Source organism: Cydia pomonella, chromosome 4, assembly GCF_033807575.1.
Source record: "Cydia pomonella isolate Wapato2018A chromosome 4, ilCydPomo1, whole genome shotgun sequence".
Classification (NCBI taxonomy): Eukaryota; Metazoa; Arthropoda; class Insecta; order Lepidoptera; family Tortricidae; genus Cydia; species Cydia pomonella.
The window spans coordinates 26165290-26179847 of record NC_084706.1 but is presented as its reverse complement, the minus strand read 5'-3'; the positions used below and the strand labels follow the sequence as shown (position 1 = coordinate 26179847).

Here is a 14558-nt window from a genome sequence, read left to right as displayed (position 1 = left end):
TTTGTTGTTTCCTCTTCTTCCATGCACGCTCTGCACATGGGGCTGTCTGTTTTGTACCTATATTAATTTTATCTTTTATGCTAACTTTGAGCGCTAACGTTCGCAGAATTATCGCAACTTATCGTGCCATAACGCATATCTTCACTCGCGCATCTCCGACAGTCATCGCGCGACTCATTTTTCCGAAAACAACAACTCAATAAAATTCCCGGAGGCCGATTCGGATTCAACAACTTGTTACAGATTTGATACGACCTTGACAATCGTCGTGGTGATGGGCTTCTCATGCAAGATTTTCACTTCATTTCGCATCTACCAATCAGCATGAGCGGTCTTTAAAGCCATATTAAAATAAGTATATAAATTAATTATAAATATTATAGGGAAATTCTTACACAAACTGACTAAGTCCCACGGTAAGCACCAGAAGGCTTGTGTTGTGGGTACTCAGACAACGATATATACACGGTGCTACATGAGGATACCGAAAGATTTTGACAGTGTGTTATTGATCACATTTAGAGACTAAAATGTCATATAAACTGTTCTGGATTTCGCCTAGTTTCAGAGTTAATACCAATGTAAAAAAAACATCTTATCGTAACTTAGTGCAAAACGCCTTTTTGATCGCAATGATGCCATTATGGGGCGTAGTCTAAATATCCTTATTGATAGATGTCAAAAAGTAACAAGTAAAGAACTAGTTTTTAGATAAAAAAAATCGTAAAAAAATATTTTTAGTGCCAGTTTAACCATAACATTAACTTTTTATGTACAGATACGTTCCAAATTTGAAAAAAAAAAAATTTTTTTTGGGCGAAATTTACTGAAACTCATATAACATTTTTTCCTTCTTTTGGCCTCAGAAGTACGTGGTTAAAATCTTTCGGGTTCCTCGTGAGCATCGTGTATAATATACATATACTTAAATACGTAAAAAACGTCCATGACTCAGGAACAAATATCACACAAATGAATGCCCTTACCGGGATTCCAACCCAGGACAATCAGCTTCATAGGCAGGGTCACTAGGTCAGACCGGTCATCAAAACCGTAACAAGTTGTTAAATCGGAATCGGGTTCTGTCACATTCGGCACGACCAGCGACCGCTAACGGCAGAAAGTGATTGTGATCTATATCGTTAGTACAGAATACAGTACAGAGGGACAACTCCATACAAAGGTGTAACAAATAAATAAGTTTTTGGCAAAAAAATAATTTTTGGTACAAGCTTTCATCGCTGACTGTACCTTTATTTCCACAGGCAACTAATACTCATCGAGAAAATTCTAAAAACCCCAAACACAACTAGGTTGCGTAGTTTTATTGTTCCTGTCGCTACTTCCTGTCTCCATAATCAGATCAGCTCGATCGCACCATAATATTGCATTGTCACCCGACTTACATATATGTATGCAAATTTTCATCTTCATCGGAAACCGGGAAGTGGGTGTTTTTGTTTTTGTTTACCAATATATATATATAAGATATTCATATCATAATTAGAATAAGTAAAGTAAACTGGACTGTGTATCTCGGTGAGGACTGTCCTGGAGGAAAATGCATGTTTTATGTGTAAGTTAGTTCTAATCGAACCTTATGTACATTTTACTCTGTTTGTTCTCCTAATAAATAAAATAACAAAATAAATGTCGGCCCTAAAACGGAGCCGCTGTGATGATTGCGCTGTGTTGTTTTGGCGCTTGCGCACGTGAGTAACGGTGCGCGCGCGCATGCAGCTCATGTCCGAGTTGAAGGGAGAGTGACAAACGGCGCCCGCGGTGCTGCCAGAATACCACGCTTTCCGGATATTTTAGGATAAATTATCATGTGTTTTTGCGAAGTTATTTCGTAATATCTAACAGAGGTCATTCCACGAAAAATAAACACGAGTCATTTCATTGCGTTGTATGATGCAAAAAGTGACAATAATATATTTAGGGATAAAAAGCTTTAATGTTCATTATAAACTTAACTATTGCAGAAAAAAGTAATCATAATCATATCCTTATTGCGTTCAAGTTGGTACAAACAAATACAAAAAAATACAAAATTAGGGCACAACATAACGGGAAAACTTCGATTTTATATGGCTGAAATGACCACCCTATAAAAATATTATTTTAATTTTTTTTGTAATATCTGATACTTGACTGGCCGTTAAGGGGTATACAACTAATACTTTTGCCACCAAATGGTACCTGCAACCATGTGCAGTTTCTCAATGTACGGTAGGGTTCAAAAGTGTATAGACAAGTTATGAATGAAATCATTCATAAATTGTCCATGTAAATTTGAACCTGACGGTACATACGTATTTTCTAACATATAGATAGATCTAAATCAAATAAACACCCTACCTTCCCTTATAGCAGTCCTTAGTAATCTAAACTAGAAATAGAAGAGAAATCACAATAATCTCTATAGACTATTCCCGCGTTATATTGCACTATTAGTCCAGTCACTTCACGGGACGCTAGTATAGCGAATTTTTAATAACTTTAAATATGTAAAAGCAGCTATTTTTTTTAGCGTAATGCATGCAGGTGCGAAATAAATCAAAATATTATAGGGACATTCTTACACAAATTGACTAAGTCCCACGGTAAGCCAAGAAGGCTTGTGTTGTGGGTGCAGTGTCGTGGTAGATAACTGGCAACGATTATTTGAATTCAGAACTATCCCCCTGCTGAAGGAATAAAGATCTGCAGGCGATTTCATTCTGTAAGGGGCTAGCATCTAAGTTAGTCGATGTTTATGTGATTAATTTGTAGAAAAAAAGATTATTGAATATTATCAGAAATCTACCTCGAGTGTTTACATTCCCCACCTCAGATATACAGTATCTCCTTTACAGTACCCAGTCAACGATATAGGTATATATATATATAATATACTAATACTTAAATAGGTACATAGAAAACACCCATGACTCAGGAACAAATATCTGTGCTCATCACACAAATAAATGCCCTTACCGGGATTCGAACCCATATATATACATGATATATATATATATATATATATATATTTGTGTGATATGTTTACCAGCACAAATATAGATGCAAATACAACAAACGTCTTACAGTAGGATCTTTATGACAAAATATTTTCTAGCTCGTTTAAAACTTAAATAAAGTACTACAACATCTATGTTTGTTCCTAGGCAATTAAGACATGTTTCATCTGTTCATTCAAAAGTATTTTTTTAGTTTAGCTCTTTACTGATTTTAGAAAAAATATCGTTTTGTTTAAAAAAAAAACAGCTTTAACTACCTCTTACTCTATACATTATATATCTATTTTTTTTATTTATTTATTTAGGATTACTAACAGATAATACATCTTACATGCTCTTAAATCTATATGACAATCAGGACTGATGCTTATCTAATTATAGGTAACCACATCTTATATAAGTGTCTTCTACCAGTGAACATGCAGTAATCTTACGGTTAAATTAATTAGTACCAGTACATTACATTAACTAATGCTATTCGTATAACTAGGATGATGGTAAATAGTTGATAACAATTATTAACTACTTATATACAAATATTTTATATAAATATTTTATTAAGTATTTTTAAGTCATCTAGTTACAATATAGTCGATATAAAAAAAACTAAGGTGTATTTGGTTACTTCGAAAACGGGGTAATTATGAAAATCGCTAACATCTACTAAACAAATACAGAAGCACTGCTTACCAAACGTCTTACTTACTGTTGCTATAGCAGAAAATGTTTCTAGTTTCGTAGATACTTTTTCGGCTGAGAATACGTTTGTGCCATATCCATTTTTGAGCAACATCGGCTTTTATGATTCCTAAAATAACATAACATTTAAATTAAAATTATTTTTCAAAAATGTTGTGCCGTATCCGCTTTAAAATTTACACTCGGTTAATAGAAAATTATCAAACAAGTTGTGAGATATTCAACATTTGTGTCAAGTCATACATTGAACGTTTAACATTTACTCATCAAAATCTAATATGACAATAATAAAAATGCTTTTATTTGATTACCACCATATTAAAAATATTTGTATCGTACTATAAATAGTAAACATATGTGCCTAAATGATAAATAAGATAAATATTTCCTAAATATAAAATTTTTCCGTATTTTTTTTCTTCTTTGCGCTCTCATGAAAACCAATGTAAGTGACGTACGGCACAAACTTATTCTCACCCGACGACTTATTTTTTATTTCAAAACCATCCCGTTTTCAAATAACAGTTACCAAAATACACCTTAATTTACTTTTGCGCAACCGTATCTTTACTGGGCTACATAGCATTACCGGAAACAGTGCTACGGTCAATGTCCCGAGAGAAATTACGGTGCCTAGGCTTTATCTTTATGGACAGTACAAGTTATACAACTTCCTTACTATAGTGACATTGTGTCTTGAGCCTAATACATAATAGTATTATACAAGGACATAAAGTAACCCATTTTATCCTCGACCTATTTCGGTCCTCGCTTACGCTCCGTCCGTTAAATTGCCTCGGATAAAATGGGTTACCTAATGGCCTTGTTGTGTAATCTTCTATTATTTTTTTGTACAAACATATCTTTACTGGGGTAATGTCGCGTTAGGGCCACCACACACTAGCGTTTTTTGACTTCGGCGTTATTTAGGTGCAGGTGCGCCAAAGTAGCGATGAGCAGCCTAAGGGTAACCCAACCCTAGCGTCTCCCAGGCGTCGGCGTCTAGCATACTTACTTACTCCTCTGGCGCAGCGACCCAAAGTGTGTCTTGGCCTCCAACACTACTGCTCGCCACTGATCCCGGTCCTGTGCAATTCTCGCCAGTCTTCAACCTGGAGCGCAGATCCGTGTCCACCACATCCGCCCATCGATACCTAGGTCGACCGGCCGGCCGGCGTGCTGTCGGTTTTCCCTCGAACGCTCTTTTCACCGCCCGATCGTATCCCATTTGTTCTAGATGACCGAGCCACCGCAGCCTTTGCGCCTTTGTCATACCCATGATATTTGGCTCAGCTACTATCTGTCGGCGTCTAGCATATATATTGTATATTTTCTATAGATGTGTCATTCGAGTGCGACAAAATTAAAAACATCTTTTAACATTCCTACGTAATTTGGTCGGGTTAATTGTTACTACCATAAAAATGGTGGGGAGCTAAATACGTCTACGTCACTTAGGACATTTTATTATCCATAAAACTATCCCGTTCGGTCATTTTCTCCCAACTCCTCATGTCAGATTCAGAGTTATACATATTGATGGCGTCTAGTCTGCGTTATGGAAAATGGCGTCGCTGCACAGTTGCGCCATATACGTCTTCAGGCGTATTCGAATGATTATTCGATCTGTTTCCGATATGATACTGATCTGTCAGCGTCAAAAATGTCATTTCTTCAACCAAAAACGTCACTTTTGACAGTGACAGATCAGTATCATATCGAAAACAGATCGAATAACTAAAATTCAAATACGCCTCATATAGCACTAAACCCTACTCATAGTGTGTTCCTGCCGCTTAGTAAAGTTACCAGAGCTCAACAAGGGTGCGGAGTGTTAGGGTCGGCAACGCGCCTGGAGTTGCAGGCATACATAGGCTACGGAGACTGCTTACCATCAGGCGGGTATGCTTGTTTGTCACCGACGTAGCATATAAAAAAAGACTAGACGCCGACGCTCGGGACGCTGGTGTGGGGTGGCCCTTACCGGAAATAATACAACGGTCAATGTTCCAAGAGAAATCATGTTGCCTAGGCTTTATCTCTATGGATAGTACACGTTATGTAACTTCCTCCTATACTGACATTGTGTCTTGAGCACTTTACGCTTGAGCCTAGAAGAGACGCTTTCCAGATAGATTTTAGTAAATTAACCTGCCTGTTGCTATCTCTTTTGCACGCGTACAGTTACATTGATGGTAGGATCGTATAGATGTGCTATACCGCGTGCGTCCGTGAAGGACAGGACATATGCAATTCGACAAAATTAAAAACACGTTTTAACATTCCTGGCCACATACCAAAAACAACCTACGCAATTTGGTCGGGTTATTTGTTGCCCACCATAAACCATACTAGCATTTACGGTGGGGAATTAAATTGTGACAAGGACAAGCAATAATAATTGCTTTCTCTGCAACTCCTACTGAAAGATACATAAGACTATCTCGTTCTGTCAGTTCCCCCAGAACTCATGCCCAATTCGTACAAAATAGTAGATTCATACATAATTAAGTGCAATTGTCAGCATTTTGTACACAAACCGCAATTTCACTGCTCTACAAGTTTCGTTTCCATTATTCCATTGACAACATACCAATCAGCTGGCCGCCGAACTCTCACACGGTACTATACTATGTATATCATAGATTATGTCGCTTATATTCCGCATGAAGGCCTGAGCATACCGGCTGCGTATACGCGGACTGGCACGTGAGCGTGCTCTGAAATGTTGGAGCCGTGCACGCATACGCACGTCGCACATGGATCTGTAGTTCGTGTCATCCACGATGACGCGTAGATTTGTCAAATCTAACCTTTAATTATATGACATTACTAGTCAAGGCACACGTCTTCGTGAATGATACGATCTATATAAGGTTATATAGTTCAAATATACTTTAATTCATGTAGGCCTAGCAACAAGCATTTATGAAAAGTAAGACAGTATTACATATTATTATCTTAAGCTAATAATCAGAGCAATTTATTGATGTAAATATTATTCCATATAATCTAATGAATACAATTCATAGATAAAAATTTAATACTAAGATTTTCACAAAATATCGTCAAACAAAAAAAAACAATTGTATATAAAATACTAGTCTAGAATGTTTCTAGAATAAATTCTAAATATCATACAAATAAAAAAAAAAACAAAGGAAGTACATACATTGGAATATCCATTTCATCATCATTAAATGTGGTATAATAAGCTTTACTTATAGATAAGTTTACGCTTTACATGATTCTTAAATTTATTAATGAATGAAAAATAGGTATTTTGCAACGCGCATATGCACGGGGACCTCTAAAGCACGTGCATTCGGTGTGTTCAGGCTATTTGCATTTTGGTCTGATTAAAATGGGTTATTTAGAAATATGTTATAGAATTTTCGAATAAAATAGAATAATTTGGAATTAGGACGAGTCACGATTTTTAATGAAATTGGTAAGGTAAAACACATAATTTTAAATAAATAAATATTGTAGGATAATTTTATACAGATCGACCTAGCCCCACATTAAGCTGAGTAAGGCTTGGATTATGGGTACTAGACGACTATATATATAATATATAGTTATACCACCAGATTTTCGGTGAAGGAAAACAACGTAAGGAAACCTGCATACATCTGCGAAGAAATTCAAAGGTGTATGTGAAGTCCCCAATGACTAGCGTGGGGACTATAGCCCGAGCCCTCTCGCGCATAAGAGGAGGCCTGTGCTCAGCAGTTGGACGTATATAGGTTCCTGTTGTAATAAATGTACAAAAATGTTGGCAATATTTCGTAAATAGGTACCTTCATCTAGCGCCGGAATCACCAATTAGTGTCTTCAGGGGACCGTTTTTAAAAATAAAATGATCGGACCGCCGTTTCTACTGATTTTATTAAATAAACCCGACCCGGACCCGGACCCGGGTACGTCCTTAAACTACGTCCACAAGAGAGGTATGGGCTTTGTGAATATCATCTCGCTTTGTGTGGTAGGGTACAGCCAGTGGATGTCATTCTAGATCTAGAGCAGAGCCCAACTGGGGAAGTACCTCCACCTTACAGAAAACCGCAGCCAAATAACACTAGACCCTACTTATAGTGTTCTGTTCCTGCCGGTGAGTAAGGTTACCAGAGCTCAACGAGGGGGGTGGGGATTTAGGGTCGCCAACGCGCATGTAACTCCTCTAGAGTTGCAGGCGTACATAGGCTACGGAGGCTGCTTACCATCAGGCGGGCCGTATGCTTTTTTGCCACCGACATAGTATTAAAAAAAAAATAAGCAAATGTAATGTATAGGTCGGCGGTCGAGTGAGTAATCTGTCGATACCCCCCGTCAGGGGGGTATGAGGGGCCGCTACCGCCTCACGGCTGCGGCGGCTGTCGCGGGTCGCTTCCCCACCGACTGGTGGGGTGGTCTTATGGCCGTCGTTTTGGGGACGGTGTGGGTAGCTGGAGTGGGTCGGCGGTCCGGATCAGGACAGCGGTACGCCATTTGGTGGCCCCTGTTCTAGCGGGTAAGTGATCTATAACATGTGTGTATGTGTATGTTATTGTATGATGCACGACACAGTCATACAATGGGCATTCGCCACACTTTCCACGACAATCGTTAGCAAGTGACATCTCAATGAGCCTTTTTAAAATTCGAACGTATTTGTGTCTGAACTTTTGACAAATCAATCATAATATGCCGTAATAATACAGTAACTTTATACATAAGCGTTTCCGTCGAATCTAGTCTCGCATTGTATTGCAAATTTAGTCTAAAAACACCCTGTGAATGTACTATCAAAAACTGGACTAGTTAGGGTTATAATCGACAAATCTAAAAAAAACTTAATTTTCGCAGTTTCTCGATTTTTGATAAAGTTGCGTTCGGCGCTCGAGGTCACAAACTTGGATTATTCATTGGGCCAACATCATAAACAAGTCTGCAAAAAATCAGAACTAGGTACCGGATTTGACGCAAAACGAACCCCATTACAAAATGCCACAAAGTTACTGATCAAGTATGTCACGAAAAATTAACCTTTAAAATAAAAAAAACCGACTTCAAAAATTTATTTGAGAATATACAGAAATACAAGCGTGACAGAGTGGTCCAAAACAAGGAAACGAAAAGAATTTAAACCCAAGTAATATCTAGTTACTAATTAATCTTGTTAAGTTCAGTCGACACAACATCAGAGATATTATTCTAAGTGTCACTTTTGCATATTACTTTTTTATAATAAGGCGAATAATCATGAAAAATGTACGTAATCATATCTTTGACGTTGACTTACATTACAACCAAAGAGAATTAAGAAGACCAAGAGTGTTCAATCCATACAACGGTTTTGTACCAAAAATACGAGGATTTTCGTAGTCTACATCTAGCGTCAAGTAGCGGACTCTCAGTACTGCTACTCGACAATAGATGTCGCGGCAAACAAAAAGTCTAATGCTCAACGATTTTCAGCTAATATTATAACCAGAGTAAGTGTAGGAGTTAAAAAATAGAGTTCCGGTTACTCTGGTAGTATTAGCGGAAAATCGTTGAGCATTATACTTTTTGTTTGCCGCGATATCTATTGTCGAGTAGCAGTACTGAGAGTTCCGCCACTCGATGCTAGATGTCGACTACGAAAATAATAAGCGTTTCGGTACCAAAACTGATCTGTAATTTACTATGTATTCTTTTATTTTCAATTGAACTAAAGGTCTGTTTGGTTTGTTATCAGTTAAGCTTATATATATATTCATATGTGACTGTTTGTTTCCTAAATAAATAAATAAAAACTGATGTATGGAGTGAGCACTCTATGTACTTCTTAATTCTCTATGCTTACAACAAAAGGATCCGATAGCACAATACCCTCACGTATTATTTATAATAAACCAATTACTTAACCGTTCATTCAATACGTGTGATGCAATATAGATATCGATTACCGGCGAAAGTGACAACCCTATTAGGGGACTATAATTTTTAACGATTTATGAACTTTATGGCGTCCACATAAGGTTTATGGGTGGTCATGAATTTACAGTGGTTGAGAGACGTGCGCGCGATTCTAGCGGGGATATCCGGTGTCCATTATGGTCTTGAAACTAGCGGATTTAGGGTCAAAAACCCGGGAGGTCGATGGAAAAATAATTTTGTTGTCTTTTTTATAAGATAATAGACTTATGAATGGACAATTCATCATCTTCCTCGCGTTGTCCCGGCATTTTGCCACGGCTCTTCGGAGCCTGGGGTCCGTTTGACAACTAATCCCCAGAATCGGCGTAGACACTAGTTTTTACGAATGCGACTGCCACCTGACCTTCCAACCCAGAACCCCAATTTTTTACTTCACCGAAAAGCAAATCTCGAGATCCGAAGGAAAGGAAGGAGCTAGCTAAATCGATCCGGTCCGTGGCTGCCGTTATCTAGTGTGCGAGAGGGACACCGCTATAGACTATTTTCTACTAGGTACCGACGTACCGATTACTGAACCGAGACCGAATATGATCGCTTAAGATGAACTAGTTCCTTTCGGTCCGTGGTGGGATTTCATTCCTTTTAGTTCTACGGTCCTGACCGACTCAAGCTTAAACGTCAATCTATGACCTCTTTACTATGAACTAGGACTATTCCAGATAGATTCTCGTTTTTTACTACTTTTAACTTTACCCACAAATTCTGCATTTGGTTATGTTCCGAGTTTTATTGACTTCGTTTAAAAAGTTAAAACTATAGAAACGAGAACTAAAATCTTGATAAGTAACATGAAAAACCATAAATTTATTTACATATATATTAGGTATATTTACATATATACCTAATATACATATCTACAAGTTGATGATGGTTATTTGAGTCACAACATATTGAACTTAACCCCAAAATTTAGGTATGTAGTATGTATGTGTATGTAGGTTAAAACCCGCGAAAGCCGTGACGCGAACCGCATATTAAATTATCCAGTTCCAATTGTTTTTTCGAGTGAGTAAAGTCCGTCTAAACTTTGACGTGACTAAGTGGGGGGAAGCCACAATACACGTCGCATTTTCATAGAAATTAGATATATATATGTTGACAAAACCACACTTTGTCGTTGCAAAGTGTAGTCAAGATTTAGCTGGGTCCAAAGGACTCGTGTCTTAAAAGTTATTTATGTATAAATAATTCAATTTGGATTTACAAGACTGCGTTTAAAAGTTTTCAGAGTATGTCAGAGTTTACAAATATTTTCGGAGCCACTATTTACTAATGTCATACTTCTTATTACATCTAAATATGTCACGTCTGACTTATACTCGTATTATATATACGATGTTGATTTAAGTAGGACTTTGATGAGGCTCTAAGTTAAAATAGGTACGAGTACATAGGTTCGATGACAAAACGATGCGTTTCATAAAGCATTGAGAACAGAATTCTGACAATGACCCTACGCATTGTCTACCACAAGGAAACGTACATAATACCCACCCTTGGACTCCCGTTTCGACACAAAACGATATATCTGTATAGAGTTTCGTGGTGACATACGACCATTTGTTTTGCGATAGCGATGCGTCGAAGAATGCCTATAAGCTAATTAGCGATGAGACCATGAATCAGAGATTATAGAATAATAAGTAGGTACTTGCTCTTTTATGGAATTTGTTATGTCTAGTTACGCAAAGCTTTTTTAAACATAAATTCCCCATTACCATGGTATTCTTTTCAGTTTTACGTACTCTACTATTTAAATTATTTTTCTTGAAATCGACTCCCGCTTAATCCCGGTAAGGGGATTTATTTGTGTGGTGAGCACAAATATATTTTGTTCCTGATTCATGGGTGTTTTCTATGTATTTAATTAATTGCATATTATATATGACGTTGTCTGAGTACCCTCGACACGAGACTTTTTGAGCTTACTCTGGGACTTAGGAATGTCCTAGATATAATATTTATTTATTTATTCTGTGAATATTTTTGACTGTCCATCTATTACAAGCAATTGAGAACTGAAAACCAAGGAGGAAAATGTAAAAAAACCGTTCAACTGCGAGTTCATTTAACACGCGCACCGAGGGCTTCGTACAAACTTTCATTTATATCATGCAACGATAAACGTGAATGATTGTTGACTAGAAGTATTACTAAGTATTTAAGTTGTAAACCACATTTTATAGATATATCCTAGAAATATGCAAATTTGTCCATAAACACTCAGAATTATATACCAAACGTGAAGACGTACAGCTAACTTATACATTAAGAAACAAATCAAGGTAATGCAACCACCCTCCCGATTAAAACTTCATTCGTCTTGCCCTTTATCAATGTCCATAAAGATATATAATAAACTACCACAAAATATAAAGGAAGAAAAAAAAAGAACACTTATTTGTACGTAAATTAAAAGAAACCCTAATAAACAAAAGCTAGACTGTCGACGAATATTTAAATGATAACTTTCAAGATGTAATAAGATTCCAATAACGATTATATTTGTATTAGGAATAAGTTAGTTTAAGTAATATTGCTATGCCCTTGCAGGGCTCATGATTGAAACAACTCATTTGTACAACATGAATGCAAATAAAGGAGTTACTTACTTATATACAGCACCATCTATCGGCAAATAAAATCACTTTCAATGCGTCTAAACCTTGTTCATAAATATTGCAAATTTCATTTAGCGATATCACAAACGTTATGTCGCACCATAATGGTTATTTTTTACCTTTTTGATACTGAAGAAAATGTTGTTATGTTTGTGTCATCCACGATGACGCGCAGGTTTGTCAAATATAATCTTTAATGACATGAAAATATGAGTCAAGAGGCACGCATCTTGGTAAGTGTCATTTCTGACACAATGAATGTATTGTTTAAGAATAATAAATGAAAATGGAATGGAATGACACGATTAATAGTAGTTAAAAAATAAATAGCCCATCCATCTCACCAACACGGCCTCACAAGGAAGCATCAACGTATCATAAAATTGTTTTATGCACATATTTTACCCAAAATCCAAGACCACCCATAAGTTATTCATGAAGGAAGTACGAGAAAGGACATCTCGACAAAGAAACGCAAATTATGTGTTGTGACGAATCGATTATGCGATTATTCATCGGAGCTTTCTTTGAGGGCTTTGTGAAGATGATAATGATCGGTGCCAAGGGCTGCTTTGTCTCTTGGGTTTTCACTAATAAAGACACACGAACCTTCGCAGCTAAACAAAGTTAGGTATTTTTTGAAGTGAAAACCTCTTTAGCGGAGCTGTACACTTTTTGTGATGGGGAAAAAATGTTAAACACGCGACAGGTCACGTGACCGACAGATTAGTCAGATTGAAAATTCGTAAGACGGACACGTGACCTGATCGGGTCGAGTTCTGTATCCCTAGTGTAAATTTATTCGATGGCGTAACGTGACGTACGCGTTTGCGTTAAGTACAAAATGAGACTTAACGCAGACGCGTACGTCACGTCACGAAATGGAATAAAAACACTACTAGGGGCTCTGAAGTGTTAAATTTTTAATGTTATATAAATTGTCATGTTTGTGTACGATAGCGCAATAAATGAATATTGTATTTTACCATATAAATGATAGTACTTTTATACTGATAATTAAAGCAATTCGTGCAAAATTATTCCCTAACCATTCCAAAATATCAAAAATGCACAACGTTAATATTCAAGTTTACACTTCTGCCGCCACTCCCGGAGTGCAACCTGCTTTTTTTTAATTGGGAAGCACACAGCTAACAATCTTACACAATATGAATTAATATTGAAACGTAATAAATATAAGAGCCTCGGTAGAGAGTACCATTTTGTACCTTTTGGCGTTGAAACTCTAGGTCCATGGGGTCCCAGCGCGCGCAAGTTTTTTGGAGAAATCGCGAAACGTCTGGTTGACGTAACTGGTGACCGAAGAGCTGGCGGCTTCCTCGCACAACGTATCAGTATTGCGATTCAACGAGGAAATGCCTCAATGGCCTATTTTAGATATAAGCTAGTTATAGTAATCATCTGTATATATCCATTATGTATATTGTTATTGTCAATAAATACAATTCTTTATATATTAATAGAACACAAGCCAAAACAGTTTCCACTTGGTAATTTAAGCAGAATAGCTGAGAAAACTAGTGAAATACAAAAAACATAAAAAAACAACATAGCGAAGCGTCTCATTGATATATGTTATGTTATTACGGTTGACCAGGGGGTCTACCGCGAAAACAGAAATTCGCAAATTGTGGGGATCATTTTTCTTTGGTCCCATAGTAAAATTTGCTCAATATGACCGGATATATTCAGTCCGTAAATTATTGCAGGTGACTAAATATACACCCTGTAGTTCCTGTCAACCACCATGAAGCGCAGATTTGTCAAATCTAATCTTTAATAACATGAAAAAAAAGTGTACTGACATAAAAATAGCCACAAATGCATACTACGCCTATGCTCACTCTTGTTTACAATACGGAATTATACTGTGGGGAAATAGTCCAAGTGTGAACAATCTTTTTATATTACAAAAACACTGTATTAGAATCTTTGTAAATATTCATCAACTGGAAAGCTGCAAACCATACTTCGTAAAACTAAGAATCCTGACCCTAATCTCCATGTATATATTGAAAGTGTTATTAATTCGTAATATATCGTAAAGAATAATGGAAATCTCTTTCCTCAATACTCGCAACCTAAAACTAGACTAGCCACACCAAACTCTACTCTACAGATGATCCACAAAGGCCCTTTTGGCATGGCCATAGAAATATATATTAAAATCCCAAATGAAATTAAATAAATAAACAATTTTAGTAACTTTAAATCTTCATTAAAAACTTATCTA

At 36.8% G+C, this 14558-nt stretch overlaps 1 protein-coding gene across 1 annotated transcript in view; it reads right to left on the bottom strand.

The window, feature by feature from the left end:
• The window catches only part of LOC133517368 (neprilysin-4-like), a 103703-nt gene that overhangs the window by 21214 nt on the left and 67931 nt on the right, over nucleotides 1-14558 (bottom strand). The window lies entirely within an intron of this gene.